Source organism: Erythranthe guttata, chromosome 2 (genome assembly GCF_056151865.1).
Source record: "Erythranthe guttata isolate IM_541 chromosome 2, IM_541, whole genome shotgun sequence".
NCBI classification, from domain to species: Eukaryota; Viridiplantae; Streptophyta; class Magnoliopsida; order Lamiales; family Phrymaceae; genus Erythranthe; species Erythranthe guttata.
The window spans coordinates 6,988,225-7,005,104 of NC_142534.1; the positions used below are offsets into that span (position 1 = coordinate 6,988,225).

The following is a 16,880-nucleotide window of genomic DNA, read 5'->3' on the forward strand; positions in this document are numbered from 1 at the left end:
GTCGTCTGAGTTTAAGAGGGGAAAAGACAACTCATGCATTGATTTAGTGGGACCGTTTGCGATGGTTGTTCACATAATACAATATTCGATCGTGGCGGTAGATTATTTCTCAAAGTGGGTGAAAGCAGAACCTCTATCGCGAACTACAGAAGATGAAGTGATGAGCTTTGTATGGAAGTGTTGAGATGCAAAGCCCATGATTCAATGAAAAATTCGCAAAAGGTTCTAGATTAGCCGGTTTTAATTTCATTAACATGATTTGATTAGATTCATTTAAAGCGGAATAAATTTAATCTAGCAACTTACTGTTTTCGTGAGCAGATTCGTTTCTATCTTCGGCGCACGAACGAGGATCCACACCAAGCCTTCAATCATCGAAAAATTGTTGTCCATAAATTTACAGCCCTCTTCCTTCACCGATATCTCTGAGATGGTTGATCTAATTAAGAAACCCTTTGGGCGGATTATACTACTATGGGTTAGGAAGTTACTGTATATATTTCAAGCCAATCGGACAAACGGTTGAATTATGGTGAATTTCTTCGCAGGACTGCTCAGAAATTTCGGGAATAATAGTTTGTTCTAGAAACCTATAGTCTTCTGTTGTATATCCCGGATTAATAATTCTTCTACAAGGGTGGACTTGTACTTGAAGAAATCTAAATCTATAATCGAGAAACTTAGAGAGAAAATAAGAAGAGAAAAATATTTTTTCTTCCAACGTGAATGCGTGTGGAATCATTCGTCTCTCATCAACCTAATCCCTATTATATATAGCACAAGGAATTAGAGTCACACATAGAGAGGATTACATGGAAACAAATCCCACTCCTTCTATAACTCTATATAGTCGAAAATTGAAGTCCAATAGAGACTTAATTTTCAGCTATATTAATCCCAATATATAATATTGGTTGAACTTTATTTTCTCGATTAATTAGAAAATCCATTGGACTACAATAAGGACTAAAGGAGAAAATATAAATCGGGCAACTAATAATTAATTAAATCCAAACTTTTAAAAGAATTCATTTAATTAATCATTAAATAATTATTTATTTTCCACTACCAAATAATTATTGAACTCCCGTTTATATTCTCAAATATTACGTTCGAGCTCCGGTCGATCATTACTTATATTCTCCCCATATTAAGATATCTTATAACCACCAAATAATTTATTCACTGCTAAATAAATTAAATGATTTCTTTCCATGAGTCTTACCCGCTTAACTTATTTGAGTATGCCGGATACGAAATCCACCTGGCCAGGACTTGCCATAAACAAATCTTATAAGCTACTCAAGGGTTATTAACAATCCCATATTTCACAGATGTGAATTCCTTAAGATAATTAATTTCCACCTGTTAATTCTTAATGTCTCTACCCAACGCATTGGGGGCCATTTGACTCAATATAGGAATCTCTCCTATTGTGACATCAAAGTAGAGATCATCAATTAAATGTGTACGTTAATTATCTATGGATTAAGAGAGTAAGTAATATACTGTCAACTAGAAATAATACAGTTTCATTTATAAACAGTGATGAAATAATTATTTCACTTTGTCCGGTTCAACACATGCCGGGTGTGCTAGCACAATAAGTCAAAACAATAACTACAAAAGTGAGTCAATATTTACTGTGATCAAGACCAATCACTTAAATATTGTGCTACAATCTTTTACCAATGGTTAGTCCATTTCCATCTAGATTGTGAACGTTTATCTTTATATTCTAAACGAACTTTCGAAATGATCTTTCTGTGCGCCGTAGCACACCATCTCAAATAGTATTAGAATATTAGACTTATACTTTTAATTAATCAACAAACAATCAATTGAATTCATTGAATACCCTAGTGCAGATTCTCATAAAATGATAATAAACTATTTTATTAATTCAATAATATAATTACTTAGCTAAAAGCGAGACTTTTAGTCTACTATCCTAACAGGAAGAACATATGTTGTCGCTTTGGGGTCCCACGAGTCATAATATCTGACAATGGAACACAAGTTTCAACGAAAAGAAGATGACGTAATGGTGCACAGAGATGAAAGTAGACCAGCACTTCACATCCGTAGCACATCCCCATGCGAATGGACATGTAGAAGTCGTTAAAAGGATCTTGGTTGATGGCATAAAAAAACGCTTGGAGCAAGCATGAGGAGGTTGGGTGGATGAACTTGATTCAGAGTTGTGGTCTTATAGAACAACACATAAACGAGCTACGGGCGAGACGCCTTTTAGTTTGGTTTATGGGGCAGAAGCAGTTATACCTGTAGAGATAGATATGGAATCTTTAAGGGTACACACGTACAACAAAAAAGACTTTTGTTATGAAAAAAAGGAAGGTGCTTATCAAAAGAGTGGACAACAAAAATTGCATAAAAGAGAGTTACGACTGTAAAGTTCACCCACGAAATTATCAAATAGGCGATCTAGTGTTGAGCTCACGCTTTGAACTCCACTAGTAAATTGGAATCCAACTGGGAAGGCCCATATCTAGTGACGAAAGTTATAGCAAGAGGTGCATACGATCTGCAACACCGCGCAAGGAAGAAGATCATGCGAACATGGAATGCGTGCCATCTTCGGAAGTTCTATGCATGATTACACTCCCCCCCCCTCCTTCCCCAGGAAGATGCCAACATTTTTATTTAAGCGCAAAAAAAAAAAAAAAAAAAAACAAAGGATCTGGGAAGTAGTAGGGAGTCGTCTTGCTTGTATGTTATCTTCATCTCAGGCCCCGTGGTTTTTCCTCCTCACCTTGAGGGGTTTCCACCATAAAAAAAAATCTTGTTTATGTCATATACTTATTTATTTGGGATCAACTTATGCATGAATTAACTTAAAGATACACACAGAGTCATATTTATAAAAGTTCACAAGATTATTACATTTGGAAAGGGTTAGAAGATTCCTGCGGCTTTAGCCCAAAAACTAATATAGCAAAGGGTTGGAACATTCACACGGCTTCGGCCCAAAAAATAATAAGTTCGCTAAGGGTTGGGACATTCCCGCGGCTTCGGCCCAATAATTAATAAGTTCGCTAAGGGTTGGAAGATTCCCGCGGCTTCAGCCCAAAAATCAATAAGTTCGCTAAGAGTCGGAAGATTCCCGCGGCTTGGCTCCAAAAAGTAGAATTTCCTAAGGGTTGGAAGATACCCGCAGTTTCGGCCCAAAAAGTAATAAGATCGCAAATGGTTGGAAGATTCCCGTGGCTTCGACCCAAAAGATAATAACTTCGCTAAAGGTTGGAAGATTCCCGTGGCTTCGACCCAAAAGATAATAACTTCTCTAAAGGTTGGAAGATCCCCGCGACTTCGGTTCTAGAGGCATTATAATTAGCCAAGGACAGGGAAACCTCAAAGCCCTAGTGTAGAATAAGTTGTGAAATCTTGCATGCATAAAAGTGATCGCAATAACAGAATACTTCTGAAGTAATAAATGCTGCAAATTCTAAATTTCAAAATAAACGTTCCAACATTAAGAGAGTGTTGGTAAAAATACATACACACAAGCGCACGTATCGAACAAGTAATATAGTGGACAATTAAATCCGAATATCAATCTACGAGGAATATTCAATTGTCTAATCCAGCGCTAGATTCTCACAACTATGCTCAAGCTCACCCTACACAGTCTAATTTGGAGAAGATTAGCTCAATTAAACTAAAATATTAAACGCAAATTAAATAGCAAGAAAAATAAAGAAACACGAAGATTATCAAAATCAACGAGCCTAGAATTTTATCTTCCCACATGTGATTATTGATCCCCCAATTTTGTCAATTATGCAAGCAAATAATATTGATTACTAACACGAGATGCTAATTTAATCATAACCCGCTTCCGTGTGTATTACGATTCTATTATTCAAGACTAAATTATTGTATTCCTATGCAATTAAATCAAGAACAAAGTATTAAGCACAAATCTCAATAATGGCTACCTAAGAGGTTAACTATATTCCTATGATAACACAATAAAGGGCTTCTACTACAGTTTTGATTGTTAAACCGATCTTCCGATTCATGCATTAAAAAAAACGATAAACACATAAATTGATCAAGTTTATGCACTTAATAACTCAAGTAGAAGAAATAATCAAAATTAATACTTGCATAAAATCATAGAACCGGGTTCACATCCCACATAGGGTTCGAATAAAACCCTAGAAAAAAGACTTAGCTACTCGTAAATTCTTATGATAAAAAAAATTAAAATTAATAAAACAAATAAGAAAAACTATGCTTGAGTCTTCGATCTTCGTTCTTCGTGTTTTATTGTGTCCAAGCATTTCGTGCTTGGATCCCATTGAATTGTGTTTATGTAGTGGTTAAGACTTGATCAAATTAAAAGGAAAGAGCTTCCTTGTACAATTAAAACTTCCAAACTATGCAGAATCGGGTCTCGGACGGCCGTATGAGTTTTCAGGCCATTCTGAGACGGCCGTCTCAATTTTCGTTGACTACTGCTCAACTTCGCATGACCGGGCGGCCACAGCCGTCCGAAGCTTTTTGTGCACTTATGTCGGTTTTCAATCCTATTTGGACCATGTGTGAGTCTGGATCTTGGAATGTTGCGAGAAATACAAATTGTAGCCCTTTAAGATAGCTTTCAAATGCCGCTTGAATCAGGTGATTTGGACTTTGTATGAGAAAGATATGCTTGAAATGGTGGACACTGCCAAAGTTGTCGCGAGATTCCTTCTTCCAATTTGATTCACTTCCTCATTTGCAACATTTTCCTTTCTTTTTGATCCTTTTTTCCTTCATTGACACGTCATTCTCGTTTTTCACCTATAAAACACAAAATCAATCAATTAGAGTACAATTATAATTAAATCTAAACAAAAGATCCACGTAATGTAAACATATTGAGTGCAAAACTTACACTCAACAGAGAGTCGGCAAAAGGAACACCGAATAAAAGAGATACGGAATATCAAATTGTTTACACTGGAAAAAGATAATAAAAGATGTATATATGTTTCATTCAGGCGAATTCTCAGTCGGGAGCTCCGCCTCTTCTTCATCATTTGGGGATCATAGACCTCCAATGATCATAGGCCTCCACTGCGAGACCCATCTCATCTTTATCATCATTGCGATTCGCCGGGGCCTCAGATGGGCCGACAATGGTCGCTGGAGCATGTCGAGGATACACACGGTTCGCTACAGAAGAGAATTTAGGCTCCCACCAAGCCAACTCCACCTTCTCTTTGGGGTTGCCCTTCCAGCTAGGGATCTTGGGGTTCAGTTTCTTTGACATCTGATGCTCGTCAAGTTTTAGAGATAAAGCCCGCGTCGTCTATTATCTCTTGAGAGAAGCGGAATCCCTCCGACCAAAAAAACTTGGAGATTGGTACAACATGAATGAATAAAATCATAGACTTCCATAGCCTCGCAACGAAAGCCTTCATGAATTCATCACGAATTGTATGGAAGAACTGCCGCTGACCGGCGAGACGACCTTCTTCATACCGGACGGAACAATTGTCCATGGCCTCTGACAATTGGTTGAGTGTGTGTTTTGTGCTCTTCTTCCAGTTGTACGACTCTTTCGCAGAGCAAGTCCCTTTCACCCCGCATACTGCCCAAATCATCCACCTATTTGTCATTTTATTTCTCCATAATAGACTTCTCATCGCTCAATTGTTGGCGCTCTTTCTTTAGGGGATCATAGGCTATCCTAAGAGTATCACTTATCCTAAAAGGGCAGGTCGCCCAGATAGTCTTGAGTTGTTCCATAATAAAAAAGGTTCAGGCAAAAAAAAAAAAAAAAAAAAAAAGAGAAAGAAAAAGGGGATAGAAGATTTATTTTGGCTAGATGATAGTTGGAAAAGTCAATCCGCTCATCCAGCTTCAGTTTGCCCCAGACGTCGTGATCTCGCAAAGTCGCTTGTTCCCTAAGAACCCGCCCTATCTCCGAAGCATCCTCACACTCGGCGAAGCTAAAACCCTCTTGCATAGGGGTTAGGGCTAGTTGTGCTTGAGTCCCCGCACTGGAACCGAGGTCAATCACGCCAGGTGACTTGGAAATAGGAGCATTCTTGTTTTTCTTTCAAGGAGGGGCACTAGATATCGCCTCTTTCTTTTATCGCTTTTCCGAGATTTCCATCTTTGCATTGTCCATTAATTGGGGAAGGGAGGGGACATGCCCTGCGATATCGCCAATATGATCGGGGACAATAGGAGCAGTTCGCTCCTCCGGAAGATCGTCAAAGCTGGCTTGATCGCCGTAAGATAATTTGCTTTGCTCCAATCGTGCAAAAAATAAGTTCAAAAAATAAAGATTATAGAGACTACACAAAAGGAAAGGTAATTTTCAAGGAATAATAAAGTGGATGAATTCAAAAAGATTAAGTATTTATGTTCTGGTAAGGAGTCGCTGTCGCGCTCAACCATCTTAGACCAAATTGAGTCAGAAGACGGGAATTCTGGGTGAGGTTCTCCACATGGAACCACCCTCGGCGAATCGATCTAAGAAGGCTGGCAATTCGGGATCCATTAGCGGCTTGTCAAAATCAAGAGTCTCGTCGATCATGCTTGTTGGGAATTCGAACGGTGTAGAGGGGATACAAATATATAATATCAGTCCTAATGTGCACCTTATTAGGATATTTATTAAAAAACTTAGTATTTTCGCGAGCCGATATGTAAAATATATAGGGGGAGTATATATTGGCAATGAAGAAAGCGAACAACAGATCTGTTGCGGGTTATATGTTTTTCCAGTATAATATGCAATAAAACACATACATAAAGCGAATAGAATTTGGGTGGAACTGATTAAGAGGGATCTTATACTTGCGAGAAACCGCCGTGAAAAATGGGTGAATTGGAAAGGCGAGGCCGTCATAGAATTGCCCTAAGTGAAATGTGACGTAATTCGCGGGAGGTAAATGAGCCTTGTCGTTCTCACAAGGGCTCGCAAGCGCAACACTTGCCGGGATCCATATGTCTCGCATAAATTTATCTATATGATGGTTGTTTATAAGCGAGCTCTATGGTTTCAAAGAGTGCTCTTTTCCTTTCCATTTCCTAACTTTTTGGGTCACGGGCCTAGGGCTAAGAGAACGAAGGGGAGAGCTACGAGCAGAAATTGTGCAAGATGACGATAAAGACCTACGTCATGGGGAATCAGAGGAGGCGGACAAATCATTGGGAAAGTTAAGATCGTCACCTGTTAGTTGCAATTTACGTTTAGGGCGAACTATAGAGAGGGGGCCAATTTGCTGTTCTTGCAACCTAGGACTAGTTTGCTCCCTATGAGGAGTAGAAGAGGAAGAAAACGGTATTGGGGAAAAATGATGGGCAGCCATAGATTCGAGTAAGAAAAAGAGAAGAAAGGGGGGAAATGGTAACTGGTCTAAATCGAGAAAGGAGAACACAAAGAATGAACATGCAATGACTCGAAGGCGGCGACGAGAGCTAGAACTGCGCGACGAGAGCTAGAACGGCACGGCGGTCAACGGCGGCAGAAAATAAGAACACGGCGGAGCAAGGAGAGTAAAACGGAAAATTCTCGATGAAAGTGAAGGCAACCTATATATAAGGGCAGATGAGCGGGAAAACGAAAAGGCCATGATCAATAGCCCTTGGTTGAAGCAGAGATGGAGGGATAAGATGTTGCCACGTGGGCAAGCAGATAGAAAGAATTCCAAAAGGCCGTTACGTGTCGTACGGGGTGTGATGGAATTAGCGGTGGTGTCCGAAAAGGGAAGGCTGAATAAGGGAGGCCATCATGTGCGAGTGATGCGAAGCTCGTGGTACGACGCAATGATGATAGCGTGTTTAGTCGCTTGGTTTCGAGAATAATAAATTGTAGAAATCAGCTCGCATTCTGGTTTTAGCGAGATGGTGGATCCTATACATTTTATATTTTCTAGTGAACCACTTTGCTAGGTCCACTAGAGAATGGGGGGAGTGGATGATGGGGGCCATTTTGGCAAGTTTAGGCCGGATTAGTGGATGTGGGCTGGAGAGCTCGATTAGAAATGGGCCTGAGGAGTTTATAATTATGGCCCAAGTAGGGCCCAGAGATGCATATCCACAAGAAGAGCTCGCTTATTTTGGAAGGTTCCCGGAATAAGGAGACAATCAAAAGAAGGAAAATGGGCAAATGGAGGAAAGAGAGATCTATTATATAAGGAAAATAAATAAAATCAGAGGCAAGGGGTGCATTTGGGGGGGAATTAGCTGAAGATACGAAATCTTGTATTAGGAAAAGACCTAAGGAGATGAACCTATATAAACTTATGTACTAATTAGGGTTACATTTTGACATCAATAACAATCATCTTTCTCTAAACTCTCTCTACATTATATTTTGTCTATTGTCTTAGCGCCCCCAACCTTTAGATCGACTGTGATGAATTTCGAGCACCATCATACATAATAATCCGGGGCAAAAGTGTGACACCCCCTAGAAATCGTATAGCAACCCGAGAGGGTTTGCCATGCACGGAAGCTTTAAAGGTGTTATATAAGTGTTGAGATATATGGGTAGACTCCAAAGGGTTAGCGAACCGATATATTTCACATGACCTAAGGCTTAAAGACGGGGTTGACTTCGGAAGAATTTTCGGCGAATGATTTAGTGGGATGGAGGAACATATATCTAAACTACTCGATTAATCCCTAATATAGACTATGAGTGGTGTCACCTTGATAAAACATAGTAATGAAAGGGTTTAGAGTCCATAATCAAAAATACATGTTCATTCTACATAAATGGACCATAGTTTAACAAAAAGGAGCCCATATTCGGAGGAACTTGCCTCCTTTACCACGGATAATAATACACGTGAGCTACTACGGAAATAGTGATTGTCCTAAGGACAATATACACAAAAGACAACACTACAAGCATTATAAGTAGATCCTCCATATGAGCCAAAAACCCGGAGTCGGCTTCTCGAACCGTCGACTAGTCCAATCCGGTGGAGTGAGTAGTACTAACACCTGCAAACGGAGAATATCTATATGAGCTAACAAAGCTCAGTAAGGATCTCGAAGGATACCGAGACTTAAAAAATATAGTCGTACTACATATATTATATATATAACCACACAAATGAAATGAAGTTAAATATAATGCATATCTCTAGCATTCAAAATTCGTGTACGTAAGAAAGCTTTTTCAGTTTATCGGATCCGATGAGAAATTAACTCCTTTACTTAGAAAATAAGAAGATTATTCTGAGCCCGTTTTCGGTGGAATCAAACCACCCAACTGTAGTATCTATGGTTGGAATACCGGCCCCCCGTATCCTTTCTCATCCTTTCTAAGTATTTCATTAATCTCCCCAATTTATTTTATTTAATTACAAAATGGCACGGCCGAAGTATTTAGAATTTTGGTTGAGTACATAAAGGTATCAATATTCCACAATAGCCCATAAGAAATTTAAAACACCACAAGACATCACAAATATCAATCAAGTGACAACAACCACATAACACACAAGAATTTACCATCATCACACATCGAATTATGCATTCATGAACGTTTACCCACATATAACCAAAATTCTAAACAAGTCTAGAAAAGATCCATTTTAATTCCTATATTTTCCTTAAGCTACTAAATCCCAATTTTTCTTTGCTAATTAGTTTAGGATCAAGAAAAACACATCAACTTAAAAGAGTTCGGGTATTCAGCACAATACCCCTAAATTTCTGGAAATTACAGTTTTGACCCCAGAAGTTTCAAAACTCACACATGCAATTAAGTTAAAAGTTCCTAATTCAGATATTCATGAATTCAACCCTTAATCCATCTTAAGTTCCAATAAATGCAGAAAATACAGTTAGAAGTTTATTTATGCAGATTTTTCGAAATTTACATTTTTCACCCTAGACTTTCTAGATCTATACATGCATGACCCTTAGAGATTCCCAAAAATCCTTTTTCTTACAAAACTTCTTAGAAACTGAAATTGTCTTTCACTAAGTGCTGAAAAACAGATTTGGAAAACCACTAAAATTTAATTTCTCAAAAATTGCAGATTTGCCCCAAATATCCTTCGGATTACACATGCATCCATACTAAAATTTCAAAAATCCATTTCTTCATAAACAACCCCCAACATCCGAAATCTTTGTTCAATGTGTGCAGAAAATAACACTAAAAACCTGATTTATGCAACAACTTCGAAAATTCCATTTTTCACCCCAAAACCTTTAGATCCATACATGCAAGGCCACTAGGAGTTTCAAAAATTACTTTTTCTTGCAAAACTTTCTTGAATCTGGAATTTCCGTTCAATAAATGCTAAAAACCAGTTTTGAAAAACTCATATGAGTCCGACTTCTCACAAATTACAGATCTGGCCCAAAAGAATGCAGATTTATACATGCAACCACAAAACTTTTCCCAAATTAAATTTTCTTCACCATTTCCGAAATAACTAAAATTTCTTGAAAGCCATTAACTCAAATCTACCATTTAAGACCTCTGATCATACATGCAATAACATAAATCATATGAACTAACAAAAAGGAACCATTAAATGTAGGGATAATTAGTGAAACCCCCCTCACTCATTTAGTATAATAAAGGTGGATCTATGGCCCTTTATATTATTAGTGGAAACCCCCTTAATTATTTAATTAAATAGATATTTATGAAATTATTATTCAATATACCTAATTTGCCCTTAAATCCCTTATTACTTTAGATCTGTGATCCCTAAATTCTGAAATTACATTTCACGTCTATTCCTCTTCTTCCTCCCTATTCTCCACAGGCTGCCGTCATTTTCCCTCTACCTCAGTCCCGCCGCCGCCATCTCCTCCCTTCGACTTCCGCCGGCCGCCGCTCTCCATTATTGTCTCCGCTTGCAGCCGCAAAGTCGTTGAGAGGCTAGGGTTTCGGAAAGTATTTAATTTTAATTCGGTAAGAAAACTTTGTTCTTCTTCCATGGTAGAAATTAGGGGCTCAAAATATTCCAATTTTCATATTCTGTAATTTCGTTGTTGAATGAATCATTCAGGAAATAAAAAGTTTGATTTTTTATCTCCGACATACGGCGAAGAGAGAGTCCCATAGTGCTGTTGTTTCCCGTGGCGGTCGGATCTGGGATCTTGGCCTCTAAAGAATAAATTGAGAAAGTTATATTGTATTCTTGGCACTTTAATTATTATTATGGGTTAAAATGACAAGTTTTTTTTTTTTTTTTTAGATTTATTATATTTTAGAGTGATTAGTTATAAGAGATTTGAATTGTTGTAATTAGAGAGAATGAGTTAATGTTACAGTTAATTTTCGACAATTTTTAGTTGATTTCGATTTTTTATCGTTGATTTTTGTAGTTGATTTTCTTTTTAGTAAACATGCTATTAAAAACAGCTATTTTGTGGTTGTTGATTCGGGAAATAAACGAACAAAACAACTAAACAAGTAGTCGTTTTCAGTAATTTGTAGTTGATTATGGAAATAGATGATTTTGAAAATAGTTGATTTTGACATTTTTTAGTTGATTCTCGATTTTTTATCGTTGATTTTTGTTAATTTTGTAGTTGATTTATGTTTTAGTGAACCTACTATTAAAAATAACTATTTTGTGGTTGCTGATAAGGAAAATAAACGAACAAAAAAAAATAGTTGTTTTAAGTAATTTACAGTTGATTATGGAAAATAGTTGTTTTAAGTAATTTACAGTTGATTATGGAAATAGTTGATTTTGGAAATAGTTAATTTTGAAAATTTCGGAAAGTTTATAATCGATTTGAAAACCTAAAATTGAAAAATAATTAAAAATAAAAAAACAAATTAAAAAAAATCATTAAATAAATAAATAAACAAATATTATAATTAAAAGAAAAAAAATGAAATAGCCATTAAAGTAGTGGAGGATAGTAAAGAAGGGTAAATTTGGGAATACGAATAAGTTGGACCTATCACTAATAAAGAAAAAGGGACTGGATCCACCTTTATTAAAAAAATGCTAGAGGGGGTTCTCACTAATAGTCCCTTACATAAACAAGAATTAGGGGTGTCTTTTAATTAATTTCGAAATTTTTGTTCTTGATACTTTGATACCTCCATTTGCAGCAAGGATTTCGATTCCTTACCTCAAAAATAGAAAGGAATAAAAGTTAGCTGAAAAGGGGAAGGTTCTAGGGAACCTTCAAAGAAAAACCGAGAGTTAGAGGAAGAAAATGAACGAAGAAGAAGGAAGAGTTTGAGACTTCGAATGGCAGCTCTTACCTCTTCAAGCATTGAGATTAAACCAAGCTACTTTGATATGGAAGGACACGGTATAAATTTCAAGGTGAGAAGTGTTTTCACTAGTGAAGGGGCACCATGTATTTATAGTGTTCTTGGAGTATTCAAGGGCAAGGGTGAGATAGGGAATTCTCATTGTTGGCTTGAGAAATATCTTGCTGATTTGGGGGTGGTTCGAGCTTGGTGGAGCTGATAACAATGGTGGCTTCGGTGGTTTGAAGAAGGAAAGAACAAGGGAGAGGGAGAGGGGTTTGGTGCAGCCGAAATGAGGGGGAGAGAAGGGACTCTTGGCCTTCTAAATAGGCATGCTTGAGATGGAGTGTAGGATTGGTTTTAATAGGGGTTAGGCTAGGCTTAGGATTATCATGTATTTATTTTATAATTATTAAATAATCCTACCCTAAAATACACACACATATACGGCACATATACATACATATATATTATGTATTATGATAATTATGCTAAGTCCTAGCATGCATGTATAATTTACCCGTAAACACATAGGCATATAAGGTCACGTATAAAATTCGATATCTAATAATTCGGCACATAATAATTCACGTATAGCCCTATTATTAGCAAAATTTAGTATTTACGTGACTAGAGATTTATGATTTAGAAGTTATCGTGGTTTGAAAATGTGGGGTGTTACAAAAAGGGTGCGGATATCGGCTTACAATGCCCAAGGCATAAAAGATAGTTGGTCTATTAAATAACATATCTTACATAAAACTTCCTACTGCTGAAGCATAAGGAATCGCCTTAATTTTCTCTTTTTAATTGGATGTCTTAGGACATTGATCCTTAGATAGTGAGATTCCATGTCTGAAAGGTAAGGAACCTTTTTTGGATTTTCGCATGCTCAAACGGGCAAGGACTGTATCAATATAACTTGCATGTTAGAACCCTAGCATCTTATTCATGTGATCTCGCAATAGTTTGATCCCCAAGAATATATGTAGTTTCATCCAAGTATTTCATATCGAATTGACTCAATAACCACCCTAACCGATGATATTACTCCAACAACATTTCTTATGAGGACTATGTCATCTACGTACAATACTAAGAACACTACCACATTTTTGTTGCACCTTTTGTACACACGTGGTTCATCCGGACACTAATCAAAACCAAAAGATTGGATTTCTTAATCAAAACGGATGTTCCACGACATTGATGCTTTCTTAAGTCAGTAGATGGACTTCTTAAGCTTGCATACCATGTGTTGGTCTTTAGCCACGAAACCATCGGGTTCCATCATATCGATGCTTCGTCAAGACTTCAATTTAGGAAAGAGGCATTGACGTCCATTGGCATATTTCATAATCGAAATAGACGTTAATAGAAAGTGCAATGAGTATTGACTTAAGCAGGGCTACAGGTGAAAATTTTTACTCATAATCGATCCCTTCTTTTTTAGTAAACCCTTTCACCACTAGTGTTGCTTTAAAGGTTTCCACCTTTCCGCATGTGCCTCTCTTTCTCTTATAGATTCACTTGCATCCTATGATACGAATCCCATCTTCTGGTTCTTCAAGTTCCCATACTTGATTTGTATACATGGAATCCATTTCGAATGTTATTGCTTTAAGACACTAACTAGAATCTAAGTCAATTAGCGCTTTGTCATAGTTTCAGGGTTCAGTTTCTTGTTCATCTGGGATCTTGTCATGCGACTCTCCCAAGGACATACATTTTTTCGGATCAAAATGGAACCCTCCCACTACAACAAGGCACTAGTGGTGCTTTGGGTTAATTCTCGGCTTCCCTCCCACTCAAATCGAGTTTCTAGTTGTCAATTGGATCTTGCATTTCAACTCGGTAGTTAACAACCCTCTCGTTTTGAACATGATCCAGGTTATCAATCGGGTTTTTTGCTTCGGTTCAATTCTCGACAACTCTCTTATTTGTTATGGATAGTGGGCTGTGAATCGTGATTTGTGTTGTTTCTAATTGTACTTCAGGTGCTTTTGGGTTTGTCCATTGGATCGCTCCTAGTTACTTTATTCTTACTTGACTCTTACTATTATGGTTGCTAATGTAATCTTGTTTGAGGAATCTTACATTCCTGGATACCACAAGTCGCATTCCTTTTGGATCATAGAAGTGTCATCCTTTTTATTTCTTTAACATAGCCCATGACCAAATACACATCCATACGTGAATCCAACTCATCTATGTTCGTCTTTAGCAAGTGTGTTGGCCAACCCCACACTCAAATATGGTTTAAATAGGGCTTTGTGCACCATTATTCAAGAGGGTCTTGGGTACTGACTTAGATGGGACTCTATTGAGTAGGTGTTTTGCAGTTTGCAAGTCATATCCCCAAAAAGAAACAGGTAAGGCGGAGTAACTCATCATAGATCTAACCATTTCTAAAAGACTCATATTTCTTCTCTCTGCAACTCCATTATGTTTTGGTGTACCTGGTGCTGTCAACTGGGTTATAATCCCTTGATCAACCAAGTATTCTCGGAATGAGCCTATAAGGTTTTTTTAAACTCTTTTCCGACTCGGCTTTAAATTCTTTGAATTTGTCGAAAGCCTCAGATCATGGCGGATTAAATAAATACTTCCTTAGAAAGAGTAATCATCAATAAAAGTGATGAAGTACTCAAAGGCACCTTTTGTTGCAGTGCTCATTGGACCACATACATCGGAATGTAATAGTTTTAACGCTTCTTTTGGCTGTATTACCTTTTGCCTTGAAGGGCCTCTTAGTCATCTTACCTTCCAAACAAGACTCACATACTGGCGTTCCTCAACTTCCAATGAACTCAAAGGTCCATCTTTGATCAATCTTTGAAGCATGTTAGAGTTAATGTGTCCAATGCGTAAATGCCAAAGATACCTTTCATTAATGCTTGAAGAATATTTTATCTTTTAAGTTAGATATATTGAGTTGTTCGGTTCTAGCTGTAGCGTTTGTGAAGTGATAGAATTTAGTACATAAAGATTTTCTACTAGCAAGCATCGATAAATTAAATAGTTGTTTTATCGAATTAAAGCATAATCTAATTCAAAACAAAATGAAACTTTGCCTTTTGCTAATTTATGTACTTAAATTAAATTTCTCCTAATAGTTGGCATATAAAGACAATCCTCTAGTACCACTATCCTACCACTACTAAAACTTATAGATAATTTTTTTACTGCTACAGCTGCCACCTTCGTTGAGTCACCTAGGTACAATCATACTTCATCTCTACTAAGTTCTCTGTTTTGTTGAAACCTCTGCATAGAGTTGCAGACATGGACAGTAGCTCCCGAATCTACACACCAATACTTAGCGGATTGGACCGCTAAATATGACTGAATAATGTAAGCATAGTAAGTACATTTCTTAGGAAGGAACTTGGATCATGCGTTTTTTCAATGACCTTTCTCTCCACAGTGAAAGCAGTTGCCTACAGTTTTTTGTCTCCACTAGCAAAAGGTGCTTGGTTAGGTGCTTGATCAGCTCGTTTGAATCCCATTCTGGGATTTCTTAGATCCACTCCACTTCTTCTTCTTAGTGAAACACTTTGAAGATAAAGCGTTTTCGTCTAACATTGTAGTACTCATCTTTGTCTTGATTAACCCCTCTGCTGCTTGAACCTCCTTCTGCACAGTCGACAAAGAATAACACATCTTGTTCGTGTTATAATTAAGTGAAAAGTTGTTGAAAGATTCAAGCAACGACAGTAGAGAAAAATTGAGTTGGCTTTCACCATCAATATCGGCTCCAAGGGTTGTCATCTCGCCTAGGAGACTCATCATCTTAAGGAAATGATATGTACCCGGCGTCCTGTCAACCATGTGCGTATTCATGAGCGCCTTCATAGCTATATGTCGAGCAACAAAATTTTGACCCCCAAACATTTTTTTGAGGTTCTCCATGATGTCGTAGATTTTGGCAAACCACTCGTTTTGTGTTTCAAATAGTACAGGCTGCGTTTCCAATCAATGTTGTTTGGGCCGGTAAGTTTGTTTTGGTTAAGGATTGAGGCAAGTAGGCTAAAACTAGTCATTGTATTCCTGAGAATCGTGCAAACAAAATATAATTTAATTCTTAGGTGTTTCCCCTTTATATATATATATATATATATATATATATATATATATATATATATATATATATATATATATATATATATATATATATATATATATATATATATATATATATATATATATATATATATATATATATATATATATATATATATATATATATATATATATATATATATATATATATATATATTCATTTAGTTGGCTCCCTCAAGCCGTTCTGTAGAAAACATCAACCGACAATCCATCACTATAAAGAACCGGTAGGCTACAGAGTGTAGACACGACAAAACATTTTTAATTTTATTATATTTCCAATTAAGCGGTCTTGAAAAATAAAATTAAATAGTCGGTTACTTTGGTCCAATAAAATGTAAAAGTAAATTCAAAATTATGTATAGTTATAAAAAAGGGTTAACTGCAAAAAATCCCCTAAACTTTGGACGTTTTTGCGCTTTACCCCCTGAACGGAAAAAAGTTGCACGAGCGTACCTGAACTCCGGTTTTCTTAGCACCGATGTCCAAAATGTCCATTTTTGGCCAAAATTGACCGGAAGTTAAATCACGTGCCTAACAC

General features: G+C 37.1%; 1 long non-coding RNA gene across 1 annotated transcript; it reads left to right on the plus strand.

The window, feature by feature from the left end:
- Nucleotides 1–10,720: 10,720 nt before the first annotated feature.
- LOC148772228 (uncharacterized) lies at nt 10,721–11,317 on the plus strand. The gene is made up of 2 exons (XR_016034788.1): nt 10,721–10,912; nt 11,010–11,317. It is a non-coding gene; the product is annotated as an uncharacterized LOC148772228 (long non-coding RNA).
- Nucleotides 11,318–16,880: the final 5,563 nt, after the last annotated feature.